The sequence below is a fragment of the Pungitius pungitius genome, chromosome 9 (genome assembly GCF_949316345.1).
Source record: "Pungitius pungitius chromosome 9, fPunPun2.1, whole genome shotgun sequence".
NCBI classification, from domain to species: domain Eukaryota; kingdom Metazoa; phylum Chordata; class Actinopteri; order Perciformes; family Gasterosteidae; genus Pungitius; species Pungitius pungitius.
Window position 1 is genome coordinate 6,859,934 of NC_084908.1, and position 18,986 is coordinate 6,878,919.

General features: G+C 40.4%; 1 protein-coding gene and 1 long non-coding RNA gene across 8 annotated transcripts in view; both read right to left on the minus strand.

Moving 5' to 3' along the window:
* Positions 1 to 18,986, minus strand: part of LOC119218173 (VPS10 domain-containing receptor SorCS1) — a 130,666-nt gene that overhangs the window by 96,246 nt on the left and 15,434 nt on the right. The window lies entirely within an intron of this gene.
* Positions 16,080 to 18,278, minus strand: LOC134132705 (uncharacterized). Of its 3 annotated transcripts, none has more exons than XR_009956889.1 (4): positions 18,143 to 18,278; positions 17,287 to 17,361; positions 17,044 to 17,126; positions 16,080 to 16,932 (listed from the first exon to the last, which is right to left on the minus strand). It is a non-coding gene; the product is annotated as an uncharacterized LOC134132705 (long non-coding RNA). The 3 variants fall into 3 exon arrangements; XR_009956887.1 differs by having other exon boundaries at positions 16,080 to 16,519; positions 16,761 to 16,932; positions 17,044 to 17,361; XR_009956888.1 differs by having other exon boundaries at positions 17,044 to 17,361.

Genomic DNA, 18,986 nt, shown 5'->3' on the forward strand with positions numbered 1-18,986 from the left:
GTCAGGTAACGTACATCTGGTAATGTCTTCAATTACACATAATGGTTGTGGACAAACACATCTGCACTTACTAAACATTACTTTTAAGCAAACATTTCACTTTTTATTTATCTATAGGTCTTACATTTCTTTTGGTTGATGAAGACTTTATGATGTTACAGCTGTTTCTGCCACATTCATTTAAATGAAAAGAAAATTCTGACTTTGACATTGCTATAGCTGGAACCTTCCTAAGGAGCTAAATATGTGTATTAAAACAGGCAGAAATAGCAAAGGAGACTGAAGCCAACATTAATCACTGGAATTAACAATTTCATGATTGATGGTAATGAAGAAAAACTGTCTGAAATTTCCTTCCCTGTGAATTCAATTTTCCAAGTTCAACACCATCATGGAAGCAGAACATCTACGTTTTATGTGTTGTGTTAGTACGATGAAAGAAGCTCCAGTTGTGTGTCTGCATATCTAAACAGTAAACTGAAATAGACACCTAAGGTATCAAGAGCGCAATACAGTTGAGACTTTATTACAGACTAAAAGAAAGCTTGTCAGAGACGAGTTGCAAATTTAAAAAAGGTACCTTTGAAAATAGTCAACATAGCGAGACGCAACCGCCTGTCATCCAAAGGTATGCTAATTAAAGCCGCTCTAATTCTCCTTTCCATACGTAATCTGGTTGAGAAGACAGAAAGTTCCTCACACTGTGCATGCAACATTCTGACCTGTTCCCCCTTTGACCAGCGACTAAATCCTGGAAAGACGCTGCATGTCTCCATCTCTCATCATCTAAGAGTAAAGCACTTTTTGATTTCGTTTTTTTCCCTACTCGGATCAACTCATCAGTGCTGTGCTGAATGATCAAACACGCTGGAATTTGCTTGAGGTGTGAATCTGAAGAAGTCCTTCAAATGAGGAATACGGTAATAAGACCTCAACTTGAACTACGCAAGGCTCCTGAAGCCCCCAGGCGAAGAGAAACAGCACGAGGAAATCTCATTAGGCACAATACTTCTTGGCTGCCCCATCTCACTGTCGGAATCCCAGCAGTCAAGTTTAAGGACGCTGAAAATACCTGAAGAAACAAAGACATCCTGCTTGTCGGGATATGCCTCAGTGGCACTGAAGCAGACGCTTAAAAGAAAAAGCTGCCAAGCTGCAAATTTGCTGTCATGAGATGAAGTGAAAGTGCTCTTACCAGCAATATTTTGGATTCCCAGGTGGAAGAACCAAAGTTCTTGCATACGAGGCACATATAAACAGAAAAAAGTCCCAACAAGATAACAGGAAGAAAAAGCTCTGGAGATAAAAATAGACAGCTTCGAACAAGTCTGATCAATTGCTTGTTGAGGGAAGAAACCTTTCAATGGGATGCTGGTCTGTTACAATATACGTATCTAAAAATGCAGTAAAAAGGTATACGACTCACCTCAACTGAATTTTTACAGTTGAGTATTTCTGTGCACGGAGATGACCTGGTAGGAGTTATGGAGGCTTGGTTCAATATATATATATATATATATATATATATATATATATATATATATGAAATTAAAACAGCAACTGCGTACAATGCAATTGTCCGATTACTTTTGGTCACTTAAAAACGGGGTGGCAACTTATACATTTGTTGTAATTCCTACATTGTTCACCTGATATGGATGTACATACCCTCAATCTAAAGTCTGCACTTAAAGCACATCTTGATTTTTATTCATTTCAACATTTTCCAGAGCCAAAATATTGAAAAATGTGTCAATGTCCAAATATTTATGGATCTGACTGTAGCTATCACCATGTGCTTCATTCAGATAGCACAAAGCACTTGCTGCTTGTTACACATACACACAATTGGATGCACTAGTGTTTTGTTTTGACTCAGAAAAAACAAAATTTTTTGTTGACTGACTGATTGAGTAGGTAAAGGATGGGAGACAACTAATACTGGTTCTCTTCCTCTGGCTGTGTGTGTGTGTGTAGTTCAAGTGATGACTAAAACTAGAGTAAACAGAAACAATCTTGATTAGAACCTCTAAGTCAATCAAAAATCAGTGCCTGCAGCACACTCTCAGCGCTCCTCCCGTCATGATCAACAGGGACTCCCGTCACAAACCGCACATTCTCCTTGGTCACTGTGGTGGCGTGCGTGGTTTCAGCTCGGCTGCAGGGGGGAGAGAGGGGGAGTGGCTCGGGGAACAGTGCCAGGTGGGAACGCTTAGCGACCAGCTGGCGATAACTAACATGCATCCTCTCGCCCCTATTTAAGAGACAGTGAGGCGGGCGAGCGGAGTGCACAAACGAGCGAGCAGGACGCCGGCACGTGTGCTTCAAGAGCAGAGAGATAAAGAATTGTAAACTGTCAACCTGGTCTCCAGCGTCTTCCTCCCGAACCCGACCCCGCACACCGTACAGTCACGATACCAAAATTATGCCTTCGATAATATACCTGCCAAAATATTACGATCCCCGATACCTTCAATACAATACCACAAATAAGATACTGGAATATGTATCTATGAAAGTAATAAATAAAACATTTGTAAGGTTCCCTTTTTTACCTGCTTTCATATTAATGAAAATGACAAGGTAAAATCATAGCATTGATTACACACAGCTATGTAAGCCTATTGTCTGTATCTGACTATGACTACATAGTATTATTAAGTATGAATTATATAATTTTACAGATGCGTTTGAATTGGTTCATCTCTATGGGCTGTCAAATGATTAAAAATTTTAATCAAATTAATCAGAATTTTCAGTGGATTAATCAGGATTAATCACAATTTGCAATTACACCTTAATCCTAACCATTTTTTCAGGACACAGATACATAATTATCATTATCATCATCATCATTATTATTATTATTATTATTATTATTTACATTAATACATGTTATTGATATTTGACTTGTTTTAATCCATTCGAGAAAATAATCAAATCAATGTTCTTTGATAAGTTACAGACTGATTTCCCTGCATGGCTCTAGAAGGGTCTCGAGCCTCTGCAGTTTATCCCACTCTGCTGCGGTCGGCAAAACGAGTTTGTGCTCCTGATGGTCCAGGACTGCGATGACCAGACATGTCAACCCTCCCGATATTTCCGGGAGACTCCCGAATTTCAAAGCCCCTCCCGAATTTCTCCCGATTTCCACCGGACAATAATAAAAGTTACACCTTGAAGTCGAGCGGTAATTAGAACGGAAAAAGATGAGGCTGGCGCTGCAAGGAAAACCGCTAGCGGGGACCCCTCCACGTTGACCGCTAGCACCCGCACCCCCCCGGTTCTTTTGAATTGGCAAGTATGGCGATGACGGCCTCTTTTTCTGCTCACGCGCTTGACCATTCGAATTCCAACGTGTTGGAACATTTTGCTGTTGTGTTGGTCAAATGATCTGAGGTTGATTTTGTTAATGGCCTGTGAATATTTTGTGTTCTGCGTGATTCATTATATACATGCGGGGCGTCAGATCACCTTCCTGTTTCAAAACTTGAGCAGTTATTTTCAGTTAGTTATTTTGCATTTTAGAACCTTGTTGTAAATATCTCTGGTTTTATTACTTCATTGGATTCTGGATGAATATGAGCAGCTATGACAACAGAAAGAGATGGATTACAAACCCAGACAGCCGATGAATTAATATTGGGGAACAGAGAGCTTTATGATGTATAATGATGTCCAACCCTAATCCAAACCCTATTCATGTCACGAGAGGGTGCAGGTCAAAGGCAGGCAGGGAGGGAGGACTCAAACGCAGAGTTCCAACAAACAAAGCTCTCTTTATATTTCTCAAAACAAGGAACCGACATACACCAACCTGAACAAGGGACAGGAAACAATGACACGACATGAGACAAGAGACTGACACGGCTTAAATACACAAAGGAGGTGCAGGTGATTGAACACAGGTGGAAACAATCATTGACACAGCAGACAATCACAGGGGAAGACAGAACAAGGCAGGAAGTGAAGTTACCCAGGAACACGAGAGACATGAAACTACAAAATAAAACAGGAAGCAGACCCAAACCGTGACAATTCAAGGCCCAACCACCATTTGGTATCCAGTGTTGAGATGTTGCTGCAGAATTTGAGTCCCAGTTTCATCTAAATCGTTGTCCTCTAATGGAGTTTATAGGTCGTGGACTCTGGTCATCATAAAGAACAAGACGAAATTCAGAAGAGACAAAAAAGCATGTGACCTCACAGTACAAACAGCACACGTTGATCACAAGTCAACATTGATCTGTCGCAAACTGCAGTTAAAAATTGAGATTATTTTAAGAGACTGTGTTCCTGTGTTAGTTTGAACACAGCTATGTGCTGTAGAAATAAATGAAATATAAATAGAGCTTTAACTTGAACCTGCTGCCTAAATACATTTGGCCATATCCATTTTACATGCAATTTATATTTTATAGTCATATTTCACTTGTTGAGTTTCTGAATACAGCACAATCATGGTCAAATCAGGGTCAAAATGATGCAATTGTGCTTAGTTAAAAAAGTGCAAAATCAGACCACATTCAACTTCATTTAATCAATCAATTTAATGGGGTTGCAAATTATCTGATATGCTGAAGAGTCTATTCCATGGCAACCGTGTAAAAAGTTCATAAAAGTTACCATCAGTAAACATTACGTACATTTGCAAAATGATATAAAGCCACTTTTAAAAGATAGTAAATAAAACCAGAAAAAACACTTGACATTATTACCTTATTCCGTACCGCAGCATCCTCCGAGGAGCTGCGCCATGTTGCCCCCAAAGGAGAATAAAATATAGTCAAGTCCTCCGTCACTTTATCCAGCAGATAGTGAAGCGTGTCTTTCTTAACGTTCTTCTCTAAATCGTTTGCTCATGATCGCAATTTGAAAATATCATAAATGTAATGAAGAAATTTAGGAGAACAGAAATGTAGAAAAAAATAAATGGTATGTATTTGTTTATGACCTGTTTTATTATCAACTTTTAATTTATTCATACATTTATTAATTTATCTTCATTTATCTAGACATTTATTTATTTATTTATACTTAAGTCATTTTTTGTCCTCCATACATCTCCAACCTCGCCGACGGTAAATGGCGCATCTGTGACGCTATTCGTGTCACGTTGACTTGCTAGTTTGTCATGAACAAAGTAAGCGAGGTTTCACTAAGTTTAGCCGCTAGCAAGATGTCTCGTTAGCGATTTTAGCAAGGCGGTTATAACACGCTTGGACATTGATGCAAGTATTAAGTGCTCTCGCGTCGGCTTCTTTATTATTGTGATCGCTACAGAGCTGTCGACTGAGAGATTTTGTCGGGGGTAAACACTACGTGTAGTGAATAGCGTCATAGATGCGCTATTTACCGCCAGCAAGGTTGGAGATGAACGAGCGCGGATTGTGTTTTTAGCATGAGACACTGGATGTGTGGTGTGAATGCGTGTGAAAACATGCACAAGCTTGTGTGTTACACGGAAAAACCGTGAGAGATGGCAGCCTGTAGCTGTGTTGGCTAGCTTGACGACAACTTTCCTAACAGTCAAACATCAATCAACTGCAACACGAGACCAAGCAGACGTCTTTTGCTCGGACATTTCCTCTTTTTGAGGCCAAATAAATGCGTAAAATAATAAATTTCTTCATACGCAAAGTATTTCCAGATCTCACTTCTGGTATCATTTCTTTAAACAAGCCGAGGACAGTGGTCAACAGCTCCTGGACATGAGGACATGTCTCCCTGAGATGACTGTGAGTGACGGCTGCCTGTGAGCTGGTAGCCCCCGCCCACCCTGTTGCTACTTTTTTAATGAAGTACCAGTACTAAACATTGTACCGTTTTCAACGTAAGGGTAACCTTCTAGTACCGGAACACCGGGCAACATTAGTCACACACTCCTTTTTGTGATTCTCCTACACCCAATTTCCAATAAATATGTCACGATGAGGTCAGGAGTGCTACTTTCACGTGGCTTTTAAGACGACAGAAGTTTAAACCACGTAATGGCCTAAACATACAGATGAATAAATACAATCCATTGTGCCCAGAATGTGTCATTTAATTATGAAAGTAGACCACAGATTGTTAAAGTAGGGCCATTAATTGATATGTATGGTCACCTGGAGCAAACCAACCAAGAAGAAAACATCTGACATTTCATTTAATTTTATCATTAAATTTCCCACTTACCCATGGTGCGAACACGTGACGAAAGCTGCTGTACATAGTGAGTCAATTTTTTGTTCCCATGACGAATGTTCTCAAAGTCCTATATTCACTCTCCCTTTCACCCCGTTTGGTTGCCATCAAATCTCCGGCTGTAAACTCCCCGGGTTCCACAGCGACCCGCTGACTTTGTCTTTCTGCGGTTTGCTGCTGGCTGTAAAAGGTTTATCGCACCTTTTACAGCTGTGAGAAGCATAACACTGCCATAAAGGAGGCTGAGCACTTGAAGCCACACTTGCTGAATCCTTCCATCTGCTTAGCAAACAGAGGAACGTCTATCACACTACACCATCACTCTGTAATCTGCATACTGCTTTAAATCTGAGTCGAGGAAATGAGAAGAAATTGTGGTTCCTAAATCAGTTATAAGGTAAAGTGGAGCCTAAACAGTATTAATTTAGTTAATGAAAACTGATGACTAATGTTCGTCAACAAGAGGTTTCTTCATGCTCGCTTTTATTTAAATAACCACCATCAGTTATATTAACAAAGTAACATATAGAATGAAATAAAGACAGACACACAGAGAGACTGACGGACTGGACAGGCAGCTCCTTAATGTCAGGACTATCTGTTCTCATTGTGTCCGACTATGAAAAACAGACTTGTAAATGTCACAGTCCCATCACATAAAAGCTTTGGAGCATTCTGTCACTGCACCACTATCAGCAAAGCTGATGTTTTTGTGCTGCATATGTCTCCAAAATGGGTTGTAATACAAAATCTTTTATTTTGTAAGTATTATAGATTAGTGCTGCACACCTGCACCACACATCACCTATTTACAGGTTACATAAGCTCCTGATTTCCTGGGGAAGGAAGCATCTCAATATCCAACAGGCTAGATGCATTGTCATTTTCATCAGCAATGTTTCTGTTTCTGCACCGCCCATCTTTAACCTGATTCAGTCAACATCTGACAGCAAAGAGTGAGATGGAAAGAAATGGTGGAAGAAGGGAGAGAGAGGAATTTAAGGAAGTACCGCACTCAAAGCAAACACTGTTCCTGTTTTTTCTCCCTGCCACTGAGAAATATGAGATTTCATGTTGTGTTTTGGTTATTTGGCTTAACATAAGAAGAATACTGACATAATGGCCAAATAGGACCCACCAGTTGTTACTGGTTGGTTTATTCGTAAAATATTGACATGTTCACCGCCAATTGTGTCTTTTACATCAATGAAGTGCAGCCGTCTGTATCAAATATAACATTTGCTGATTCAATATTTCTATTGATAGTTTTTGAGCACAATGAAAAAGTCTATGGGCATTGCCCTTTAAAAATAAGCTACCCCCTTCATGTTTTAACATTCGTTTAATGACAATAAACATAATTATTTTGAGATGGAAATCTTAGATTTTGTTTTAAGTACAGAGGTGCGACTCGGTACTCTCCTAGTCTCTGCTCCTTACTGAGCCCAAACACTTCATTTGCATCACAATGTCCTTTTGGTTTGCCCTTGACAGGCCACCAGTGTGCCATCCTGCCCTGTCTGAGGGAAGTTTGGTTCATAGTACAGAGACCGCGTGGGAGGTTTAAATCTGTTTGAAAACCAGACAAACCCATATCTTGAATTTGATATGTACCCATATAATGCTGGTCTGTGTGAAAGGGACAGAGCTGTCATATTAAACGTCCCACCTGTGATCTGTGTTCTGAAACAAAATGTAGTTTACTTTGGGAAACAAAGTAGTTTTGTGTAGATGTTTTCACAGCACATTTATTAACTGTTTTATAAACATACAAGCTGGGAATCAGTATCAGCCTGTGGGCATGTGCAAGTGGCAAAGCATAGAAGGACCATCTCCTTATTTCCTCCATTAGATATCAACGGATGAAGCTAATCCTCTCTTAAGAGAGCGGTTGGAAGTTCACTACATTCATTCGGTCAAGATAAAATGGATATTTGGAACTTTTAACCCTTTTTATCACCCTCAGAAATCTTTCTAAATGTGTATTGAAAACCGTAAACCCCTTTATCTGAAATAGATAGCATCATGTCAACAGATTGGCCTTTGCCACCCAGAGGAGGTTTCATATGACCCACTGACTCAGCTGCTTTTTTACCGATGGGAAGTGAGTAGATAAGCTTGTACTGTTCAGTCTGTAACCTTGGCTTTTCTGGGTGGTGGGGAGGGGGTGAGTGGGCATCTTATAGAGAGAATGGCCGGATCACTTTGAGCCCTCACTTCTCCCAGCATGCAAAGCTGTCATTTGACCATCGAGGGTTCCATCCCTCATTTACAGCAATCAAGATCAAGTAATGGGAGAAGTTTGGAAAGGGGCTCCATGGCCGGTAGGCTGGTAGACTGAGTGGATGGACTTGGAATATCAATTCATCCTGATTGGCAATACCCTGTATTTAATTTCAAACTTGGTCGGACTAGGATACGATATACGTAAAAATCTATATTGATAGACAGCTATAACACTATCACTATACAAACATGCATGCATACATGACATGGCAACATACACATTTGTTTATCATTTATCTCTGCTGTGCTGTTTCTCTCTTTTTTGCATCCTTCATTCCGTGACCAGTGGTGTCCAGAAGGGCCGAGCAGGAGGGCTCGGTAAAGAAGCACTGTGGATGGGCCATCTGGCCTGAAAAAAACCCACCTGAATCTGACCCCTACACCGGGGCCATGGGCACCTGGTAAAGCTGGCAGGCTAAGCCATGGCGGTGTCCCAAATATGGAAAGATCCGGCTTTTCTCCTGGCCCACTCAGCATGGAAGTCCTCTGGCTGGAAGGTTACCAAATGGAGCCAAGCAAGTTGAAAGGGCAACTCAGCAGGAGTCCAAAAAGAAGATGCTCTTTCAGTAATGAGGCCATCTTTTAAGAGATGAATCATCAAATATGAAATAGAGCAGGGCTCGCAAGCTACTTTTCAAGCAACCAAGTCATTGAGATCTACCTACATTAAAAATGCTAATTCAGTGCCTCCCTTTTCACTGCCCGCACCTTCTGCTCATTTATTTTTGCTTGGACAAACAACCCCACTCATTTTGAATGAAAATATGTATCCGGATCGCTAATTAGCAAAACTCTGTTTTACGTTAGTTCCTGCGGTCGACAGAGCATGCATGGTGACCCATGTGTCAGAAAACAGGCAATTCTTTCTCAATGGCAGACGATTTCCTGGCACTGCCTTCGCACACTGAAATATTTAATATTTCGGTGATGGCTCAACAGTCAGAACAAGCAATTAATTATTAAACCAAAACGACCATTAAAAATGAGGACAGTAAAAGAAAGTTGAAATGTTTTTTAATTCAAGACATTAGCAGGTTTCTGTTAAAGTATAAGGCTGGTAATATTCAATATAAATTTCCAGATGTGACTCGCCCCGCCCATTTTACCGGGCACGCATCAGAGCAGGCTGTTCCGTACTTGTGAGAGCCAAATATCACTGAATGCATTTCACCTCAGCAACAGGCAGCAACGACCATAGATATATCTTTGGCAACGCCAGAGAAAAGTCAACACAACTGTAAGTAAAACGTTTATATTTAAGTCACGGAACGCCATTTTAAGACTCTCAGACGAGAAGTTAGTTGTTTAACATTTCGTTTGTCAACATTTAGCCTTGGTAAGAATTTGCTCCGTTGATGTTGGATATGTGAGGTGTAGTTAACAGGACCGTCAGACCCCTTTTGATTTCTCACTAGGGCTTAATCCACAAATCTTCATCACAAACAGTAGTCAAGAACTGTATTAAAAATGTATTAGCAAGACCAGCTGACGTGGTGACGTCATCAAGTCAGCTGCAACTCTTCTTTTTTAGAACTATAATTGTCCTGAACTCACTGAACTACTCCTCTCATCTGCTTCCCACTATCACACACCCCCACAGTGCACTACTAGGGCAAGTGGTGACTAAAATATGTGAAGCGCCTACCACCGCTCACACAAAGAAAATCACACTAAGTGTGAAAGGTATGAAGCACTAAGGAAATGCTGAAAGCGCCGTGATATCAATACCTTGGGAAAAAGGTATTATGTGGTTCATCTTCATGAAGGTCTCCCCCCTGGACCTGCTCACTACTGAGTGGATGAATTAATTAGACCCCTGTGATCCTGACGTCCAACAGAAAGACCGGAAATACTAATGAGCTAATGCCTGATGTAGTCAGATCCATTTATCATCCTGCCAGCTGCACTCCAACTGCTTCACACAGAAATGCCCAAGACAAACCTTATGTGATATATAATATAATAAAGACAACACAAAAATAGGTAGTATACAATTTTTGGTTTTGGCTCTGGATGGACGGAGGATAACACGGTGGTTTCCACTTTGAATTAACAAAAATTTGTTTATAGGTCATTGAATAAAGGCTTATGAAGCACTACTGCCAACTACTGAGCATAGGCGTAGCACATGCTGTTGGAATGACTTGTAGTGTACTGTTATATTCATGTACTGGATTATCGGGCTTAGGCTCCAAATCCAAACTAGGACAGCATCCTTGGATCCTTATAAAAATTGAGATTGCGATCAAAATCATGAATGAAATAACTCATCACTAATGAGTATTTATTTAATTTGCTTAAGTGTGGTCATAAAGAGCAGAGAAGAAAACATTAAGAGAGCTCTGCAGACAGATCCATGTTTTCCTCAGGTAAGTGCGACAATGGCGATTCTGGGGGGTGGCCTGGGGTGGCCGTGGCCACCCCTAAAAGCTCATTGGCCACCCCTGTGGCCACCCCAGATCTGATAGGTAGTTGGTCAAGTTCGTCAACACAAGAAAAGAGAAATGCTGTCAATCAATGATGACAGCTGAACAACTGATTTAGGGTCAGTTTTAAATTTTTAACTAACACAGTAATGGTCGTACTGAGACTGTGAGAGCTGATTTCTGTTCAGCGGACGTTTGGCCATGCAGGTCAGGTGGCTGGTCTGTAAAACAGGAAGACAGTCACAGTTTACAACAGCGACGATACAACGATAAAAACGCCGGAATTTGTCGATTGAGAGGTATGGTAATTTAATGTTTAGTTATATCGTTGTTCCCTCTGAATGTGTAGGAAAACTTTATCTAGCACTAAGTAGCAGCTAAAAGTCGAACTACACTGCACTAGCTGGCTAGCTTAGCAGCCTGCAAACCAAGTTAAGCATTGAACGTTAGCATTTTATTTTTTTTAATTATTAGGATACCGCCATGAAATATGAAACGCTGTTTTCTGGACTGAAGACTGAGGGTGTTTGTTTGCAGATGTGTGTTCAATAGAGCTAACAGTGTCTGAAATATAGTGTGACAGTCTAGATTTAAGTAGCTATAACACAAGAACAAGCTGTAACTTATTTATTTGCTCTGTGATTTAAGGGCTGTTTAAAAACTTTTTGCTCTTGGAGATAAAGGACTTTTTGTTTGTATCAATTAGCTCATCTTCACAGTTCACATTTTTTTAGATGTTTAAATAGGCAGAGGCAGAGCAAATTGCATTCAAATTCCTGACTTGGTGGGTCTGTCATAACCTCTACATTGGGTCAAAGACAATTGTGAAATAATGAGAGGAGTACAAGCGTCTTTTGGACCCCAAAAAGCAGATGTTTCCTTCAAGGGGAAGCCGTCTTTCGCCTGGGAGAAATTTAGGCAAGTGACTCTGAAGATGTCAGTCATGAACTCCACCAGACAAGGAGGCTTTTGCAAAGAAAACAGCAAAGTGGAATGCCGAACTTGTTCGGTATTGTTGAACTTGCAGTGTTCCTTGAACCTCATAAGGATGCTTTTCACTAGCTTTTTCGTCTGTGCAAGATAGCCATTGCCCTCCCGGTAAGCAGTGCCGCATGTGAGCGCAGCTTCTCAGCTCTTAAACTCATCAAGACCCATTTGCGCACAACAATGACAGATGACTGACTGAGCAACCTGGGTGTTCTCAGCATTGAGGCTAGAAGAGCAAAGTCCCTTGACATGGACAAATTTATTTTTAAACTTTTTGCTACCAATCACCAAAACAGGAGAATTCATCTGATGTAAGATGGATGAACCCATAATTTGTCTAATGGTCTTGTTTTTGTGTTGTTACGGTTTGCTTGGTTTATGTTACAACTGTTTATGTACAATTTTCACAAGTTACAAAATGAAGAAGCACCTTAACCCTTTAGTTATATTTGGTCTGGTGGCATTGCATTGGACTTTAAGTCTTGTCTTGTGGTCTTGGCCCTATGTGAAAGCATTTTGTAGCAGCAGAATGAGCAAAAGCAAGAACTAGCTACCTCTATTGCACTTTGTTAGTATTATTAGAATCCTCTATTTTTCATGAGAGTTTAAAGGTTTACATAACATTAATTCATAGTATATACTTTGTTTGGAGTTAAGATTTACTTGTTTTTTGTTACAATTGTTTATGTATATGTAACGGATTCTATATAGGTTCTGTTAAATTGCTGCTTAAATGGGCACAGCGCCGTCTACCATGGCCACCTCACACTAGCTTTGTGTCCCATCTTGGCCACCCCAGTAAAAATGTTCTGGATACGCCACTGAAGTGCGTTCCCATTAAGAGATACACTTGATCATTTTTAAGCAACATGGACTGATAGAGGTGGAGTTTTGTGTCCAACATGTACTTCCTACTATATCCACCAGGTGAGAAACAGAAATACTGGTCATTCTGTGACTTCTTAATCTTTTGAACTAGCCATCATTGGCTCATAGCAGCCAGTCCCCAGCCATATTATTTTTTTGAATGCGATCCAATGCTGCTGCAGCAGCTGAATTGTCGACAGCCTAACGTTGCTGCTATCAAATGGCTCTGATAGCTGAAATCAAGCTTCAAGAGCTGTGACACGAGCTGGGCCGATCAAAGCATCATCCGAGGGAAACATGCTAATTCCATTGGTAATGACAGGGATGAGGTAAATGTGTTTAGACATTAACAGATGTGGCAGGTTCTGTATCTCCAGATGTGTTCATCTGTCCCTAGTGAGTTTTTTTCAAGGATGACTCCTTAACAACATGCCTGAATAGAAACAGTATTTAGTATGGAGACAATAGCTGTGACCCAAAATCCCCACTAATTCTATACTCTATGTACTACATACATACTAGCTAAACCGTTTTTGCAGAATAACAGAAAAAAGCAGACATTACAATTTTGTTTTGTTACGGTTTACCACCACAACCTTAACTCTTTTATTTTAATTTTTTTAACTTATTAATGAAACCTTTAATGGAAGTGAATTTTAATACATGTATTTAAACTGCTCCAGTAGTTTTTCTGATAACAGACAGCCATAAAAAATATCCTCCTTGGAAATGAGTACATAGTCTATTTTAGATTGTACTCTGTAGTTTTGCATTACCAAATCAAATCCATTGATTTGCAGCACTAATGTGACATCATGCACTTCCACCAAAGAGAGGCCATTAATCACACACTGAAATAAGTATTTGAAATGCCACATGTCTGATGAATTTACACTCATGTTTTGTAGATCTTGATTATTTGTAACAAAAAGACTTAGCAGCGGACAATTATTTGTGACTTTTTCTATTGGTGTTATTTGACATCCAACAAGGAAAATTTAAAAAACGAGGCATTGTTGTTACGTGTTTTTAGTGTTGTACTTATGATTCTGCAGCACAGGCTACAGCACACACAGACTAAAATACTAACGCACCCACGGTCAATGACCTACACGAGTCCTTCAAAAGCGTGGCAGCAACCGGAGAAAAGAAAATTTGTGTGAACTTCACCACTCAAACAAGATTGAAAATGTGAAAATAATGATTACACAGTCAAGTTCTAAATAGACTTCCTTGTATTGTACTTGGGAAGTCGTTGGGGAAATGCATTGATCGTAATGTCATACGAGCTCATTAACAGATTTGTATAATGTTTTGTTCAGTTGGAGCCTGGAAGTGTGTGGGCTGTTGTAAAGGCTCATTTGCACTTCCTTTTGAACATTAAGTAATTCGTATACTAGATGTCAATTTCAAAAGCACAGTTGGGCAAACGAGTTCCGTTTCTTAAGACTGATTTTGTTACACATGTTACACAGTTAATTAGGGAAAAGCATGCTGTGTATTGAAGAGCAGACATTCATCCGTTTCCTGTTCTTTTTTGTGCTATTCAAGGTCTGTTAAGATTATTTTCACAAGGCTATGTCTCTGCCTTATATCAGACTCGGCCAATTAAGTTGGCCGGCCAGCTCATCTACTTCTCCCACTCACGAGACGCTCCTGAAAAACACAATTTTCATCTTTACTTTGAGGTACGTTTCTGTGGTTTACAGATTGACAGGGAATCAATTTGTGCCACAGAAATGTCCCATGCAATTGTAAACCCGATCAGCAGGTGAGATGGGATGTCTTCCTCCTGAAAGGAGACCTTTGACTGCCTTGCAATAGATGCTTGAACCATCCTCGTCGAGCCAAATTGCTATGAGGGGTAAGAAAGCACATAATATAGAAACACCATGGCCAGTATTTCGATATTTGTGGCTCAGACTGAAAATCTGCATCCGCAATATTGCCATAATGTCCATCCAGGTAGCTTAACTTTTTCAGATATTAAAGATTTAATTTAACTCCTTGCTCTTGCTTAATACTCTCTGGGTAGTTAATAAATTTCATTTGCTCCCATAACTGTCTCAAGTGTTCCGACAATATGTGAGTGCTCCACCTTAGAGCTCAGCCTGTAGCTGCGCTTCATAGTCGACTAATGGTCTGCAGCCCTCTTTTCTCTCTCAAACCAGTCACCTTGATCACCATCATTCACTTCAGAGTGTCTTTCACATTACACGGCAGCGTGGCAGTAGCAGTGATGTCACCAGCTATAGCGGAAAATACAGTTTGCTGAAATGTGATAAGAGAAAATGGAATTGCAGTGTGACGTGGAGAGTTAAAATTGGAGGCTTAGGTCTAGATTCGGATATCTGGTTACACTTCCAAACAAAGTCTGTTGGAATGACTTTGCTTGTAGCACATTATATCTGCTTTAGTTCTATAAGTTAGTTCTATTTGGTGGTCAGAAGACCAAGTTTAAACTTTTGTTTCGTTAAAGTCCTCCCTGCAAGGGGCCATGACTGATTGTTAAAGGAGACATATCATGCTCATTTGAAGACTCATTTAGGATTTCCACCGTAACACGTTTACATGCTTTGATGTTAAAAAAGCATATCTTTTTTCCCCTTGCACAAACCCACAGCTTTTTCCTTATTTTTGTCGGCACATGTTCTTCCTACAGGAAATTAATCCTTTTGGTTATTGTGCCTTGTAGGCCTGGGAAACAATTTGGGGAATTGTAGTAAACCAGTAGTGGTTTTTCGGACAGTTTTATCACCGATCTGCCACTAATCCCTGAGATCTCCAGAACGCGGAGGCTTTGCACTCTACCCGGCCGGGTGGAAGTGAACGATGACGGGGCCGAGATCGTAAACAAAGGCAGGGGAAGCGCGGAGGACTGAGAGCTAAGCTAAAGCTAACAGCACACCGGCTCTCTGCCCAGCATCTTCCTCGCTAATGTAAGATGGTGAAAAAAATGGACGAGATACGACTCCGCTGGAGAGACTCCAGGACTGCAATCGAGCTAGCCCGACGCTACACACAACGAGCGGATAGATCAGCTGATGACTCCGGTAAGACCAGAGGTGGAGGACTGTTACACAAACATGGCCGCTTCCTACACTGTAAATTATTTCCCCGTTAAATAACAGGAATTTACTGGCAGCAGGGTTACCATTATTTTCATGTTATTTTAACAGTTTATTCCTGTTAATGTTTTTTTTACAGTGCACACCCGTAATGTTTACCATTATTTTCATGTTAAATCACCATTTATTTAGTTTCCTTTAAATATTGCTTTTAAAATGTATTGATTATTATTTTTGCATAGTAATGTATACCATTGATTGTAATATACATATTTCTAGCTTGAGTTATTATAAGAATAGGCATAATACATCACATAACACTTAAGTGAAAGAAAACGAATAGTTCCATGTTCAAATTAACTTTTTTATTGTAATAGAAACACTGAAAGTTAAATACTTACAAATGTAGGCACATATAGATCGGATCAATCACAGAAAAATACACTACATTGCCCAGAATGCACCTGAACACACCTCCACTGAAAGAGAGAGACATAAATAATAGAAAGTCTGAAAAGTAAAATTTATTGAAACAATGGCAAAGAGCATGAATGTATGTATCTATCTCACCTTTTTGAAATGAAATCCCACTGGAAGTCCATCAGTCTGCGCAAGAGGCTGGCGATGTGTGAATTTACCGTTCTTTTTTTCCCCTTTGCAGCCTTTGTCCCCTTTTCTGGGTTTATACCCACAAAGCGTCTGAAAAATTATACACGGGTTGGAAATCTAGTAATTCACACAGACTAACACTACAACAAGACAACAAATGTCCATGAACTATCCTCAACATACTATCCTATGCATCTATGAATATTGTAAGTTGCACTAAAACTTTCTAAAGCAAAGTTAATTGCTAAATCCCATCACCAGACCTGCTGAAACCATGCTTGAGCCACAGCTAGGCCAGAACAAATGCAGGTGTTAACAGACAATGTCTTACCTCTGGATGAATTCAAGTGTGCACGCTGCCTCCTCTTGGTACTGTAGGTTGAAGATATAAAAACCGGAGAAAAAAGACGCCAGCCCTGTCACAAAGGTCGACTGGATCCCTTCGCCCACAATCTGGCCCTCAATGCTGAGCATCCAGCGTTGGAAGTGGTTTCCTGTTTCTCCTGAAACAGAAATGTTTTAACTGTCAAATTTCTGTTTTAGTTTTCATTTTGAATACAGAGTTTAGTTTGATACCATTTAATTCACTACATACAACACTAAAACCAACTTACCAAGAAGTATCAGACGAGGCGTTGCAGGTAAAGCTAGTGAACTCTCAAGGTCAGCTGCACTGGCATATCAAGTCCTGAGACATCTTCGGAAAAGTGAGACAGAAGAAGATGGATGACTTGATAGGACAGCTCGACATCATCATCAAGCTGACGAAGAACTTCCTTCATCCTTTCATTTGTCGGTTTAGTCTTGAACAACACAAGACTTATTGATAGATTATAAGACACCATTCAAATTTCCACCTGGTTCTGAGGGATACATGCAGTGAGATCTTCTTGATCAGCAGTGTGATCAGGGATAGTGCCCTGCATCTGCATCTGTAATTAAAAACAAAAACAAATGTAATGTAAAATAGACACACCCAGGGTGGGAAATTAGCACCTGCCACAAGCCAATGGCGGTGACTTTGCCTCGCATACAAGCCACAGTGGCGGGTGGAGTGGTTTTCAGCGCTCTAGTCTGTGACACATATAGCTAATCTGAAGTACAGACTAGAGGGCTACATTGGGATTGTGTGCCGCCGGGTCCCGCGAGACCCAACGCAAATCTCGCAGGAGCGCCAGCGGGCGGTTTAAAAAAAAACACAGCGGAATCAGAACCATCCCACACCAACCCTCCCGTATTACCCCGAACATCCCGAATTATGGGCAATTTAGATTTGTCCCGACCGGGACAGCTCTAGTCCCGATTTCCAATCACAGTCTGCTAAGTCAATGACGCGCGAATAACTCCCGGTTGTTGTGAAGTTGTGACGCATCAGACCAGTGCGCGCGGGTGCCGGGTGACCAGAGCGGAGCATGTGAAGTTGTTCAAGCCCGGCCGCCGACGCTAGCCCCCCCCCCCCTCCCCCGTTGAGACCGCTAGCACTAGCATTATTTATAGATTTAGATCGTATACATGAACGGACATATAATAAGCGCATTGTTTTGTAAGATTAATGGACAAACTATCGAAACTTTGCTAGCTTGAATCACCTCGGCTCATTAGCAGCTAGCTAAATTAAACTTCATAGTGCAAGTCCGTGGCGTTTAGTATACCTCAACATCACTGATAAATGTTAACTATGCATGACTTTAAAGAAATTCTAGTTAATCTAACCGGATTGTTGTGGTTTTCCTCGATGTAACCAGAGCGATCCTCCGACATGGAATGGCCGTGTGTCCGTTGCGTTGCAGGTTCAAATGCATTCTTACTCGCTCTTTGCCAGAATGCAAAAAATACTGTATGAACCTGTTATTTCAGAAAGTGGCGCGAACGTGATCAGAAAGACACACACACAGATTTGGAGCGCAGTTAGTCAATTAAATGTTAGGTGTCTCGTTTAAATTCGGGAGGTATGATTATGGTAATAAAAGCAAGATGATTCTTTATAACATTTGCAGTACAGAAATCACGTGGTGTTCTGTCTAACCTTCATTCAGTGAATGCATACAATATTTAATTTCTTAGTATGCAACATCGACAATATTGAATTAGTCATTGTTTTGCAACTTACAAAAACGAAAAATTGCTAACTTCTCCAATGATAAATAATATATTTTTTATAATCTAAGCATAAAATTGTGTTTATCGGCACTTATCCCCAAAACATGACCATACCAGACCATCTAACTCTGGCCGCCATCTTTGAATGTTCGGTTATGCTGTTAAATAACAAAAATGAATGTTATTTAGCAATGAGGTGTTAAATAACATACATGAGGCGTTATTTAACATGTATTCCCTAAAGATTTACAGTAAGCTGCAGTTATTACAAATAACAGGTAAATCATGTTGAAATTTGGGTGTAAATTAACGGAAACATTTAACAGTGTACACTGCGACCCACCTCGCACAGTCGGATCACCTTTCTTTGTTCCTCACCCCCAGATATTCACCCCTCATCAACCATGTGAAGCCATCACTGTAGACCATCAATATATGGCCAGCGGGAACAGACTAT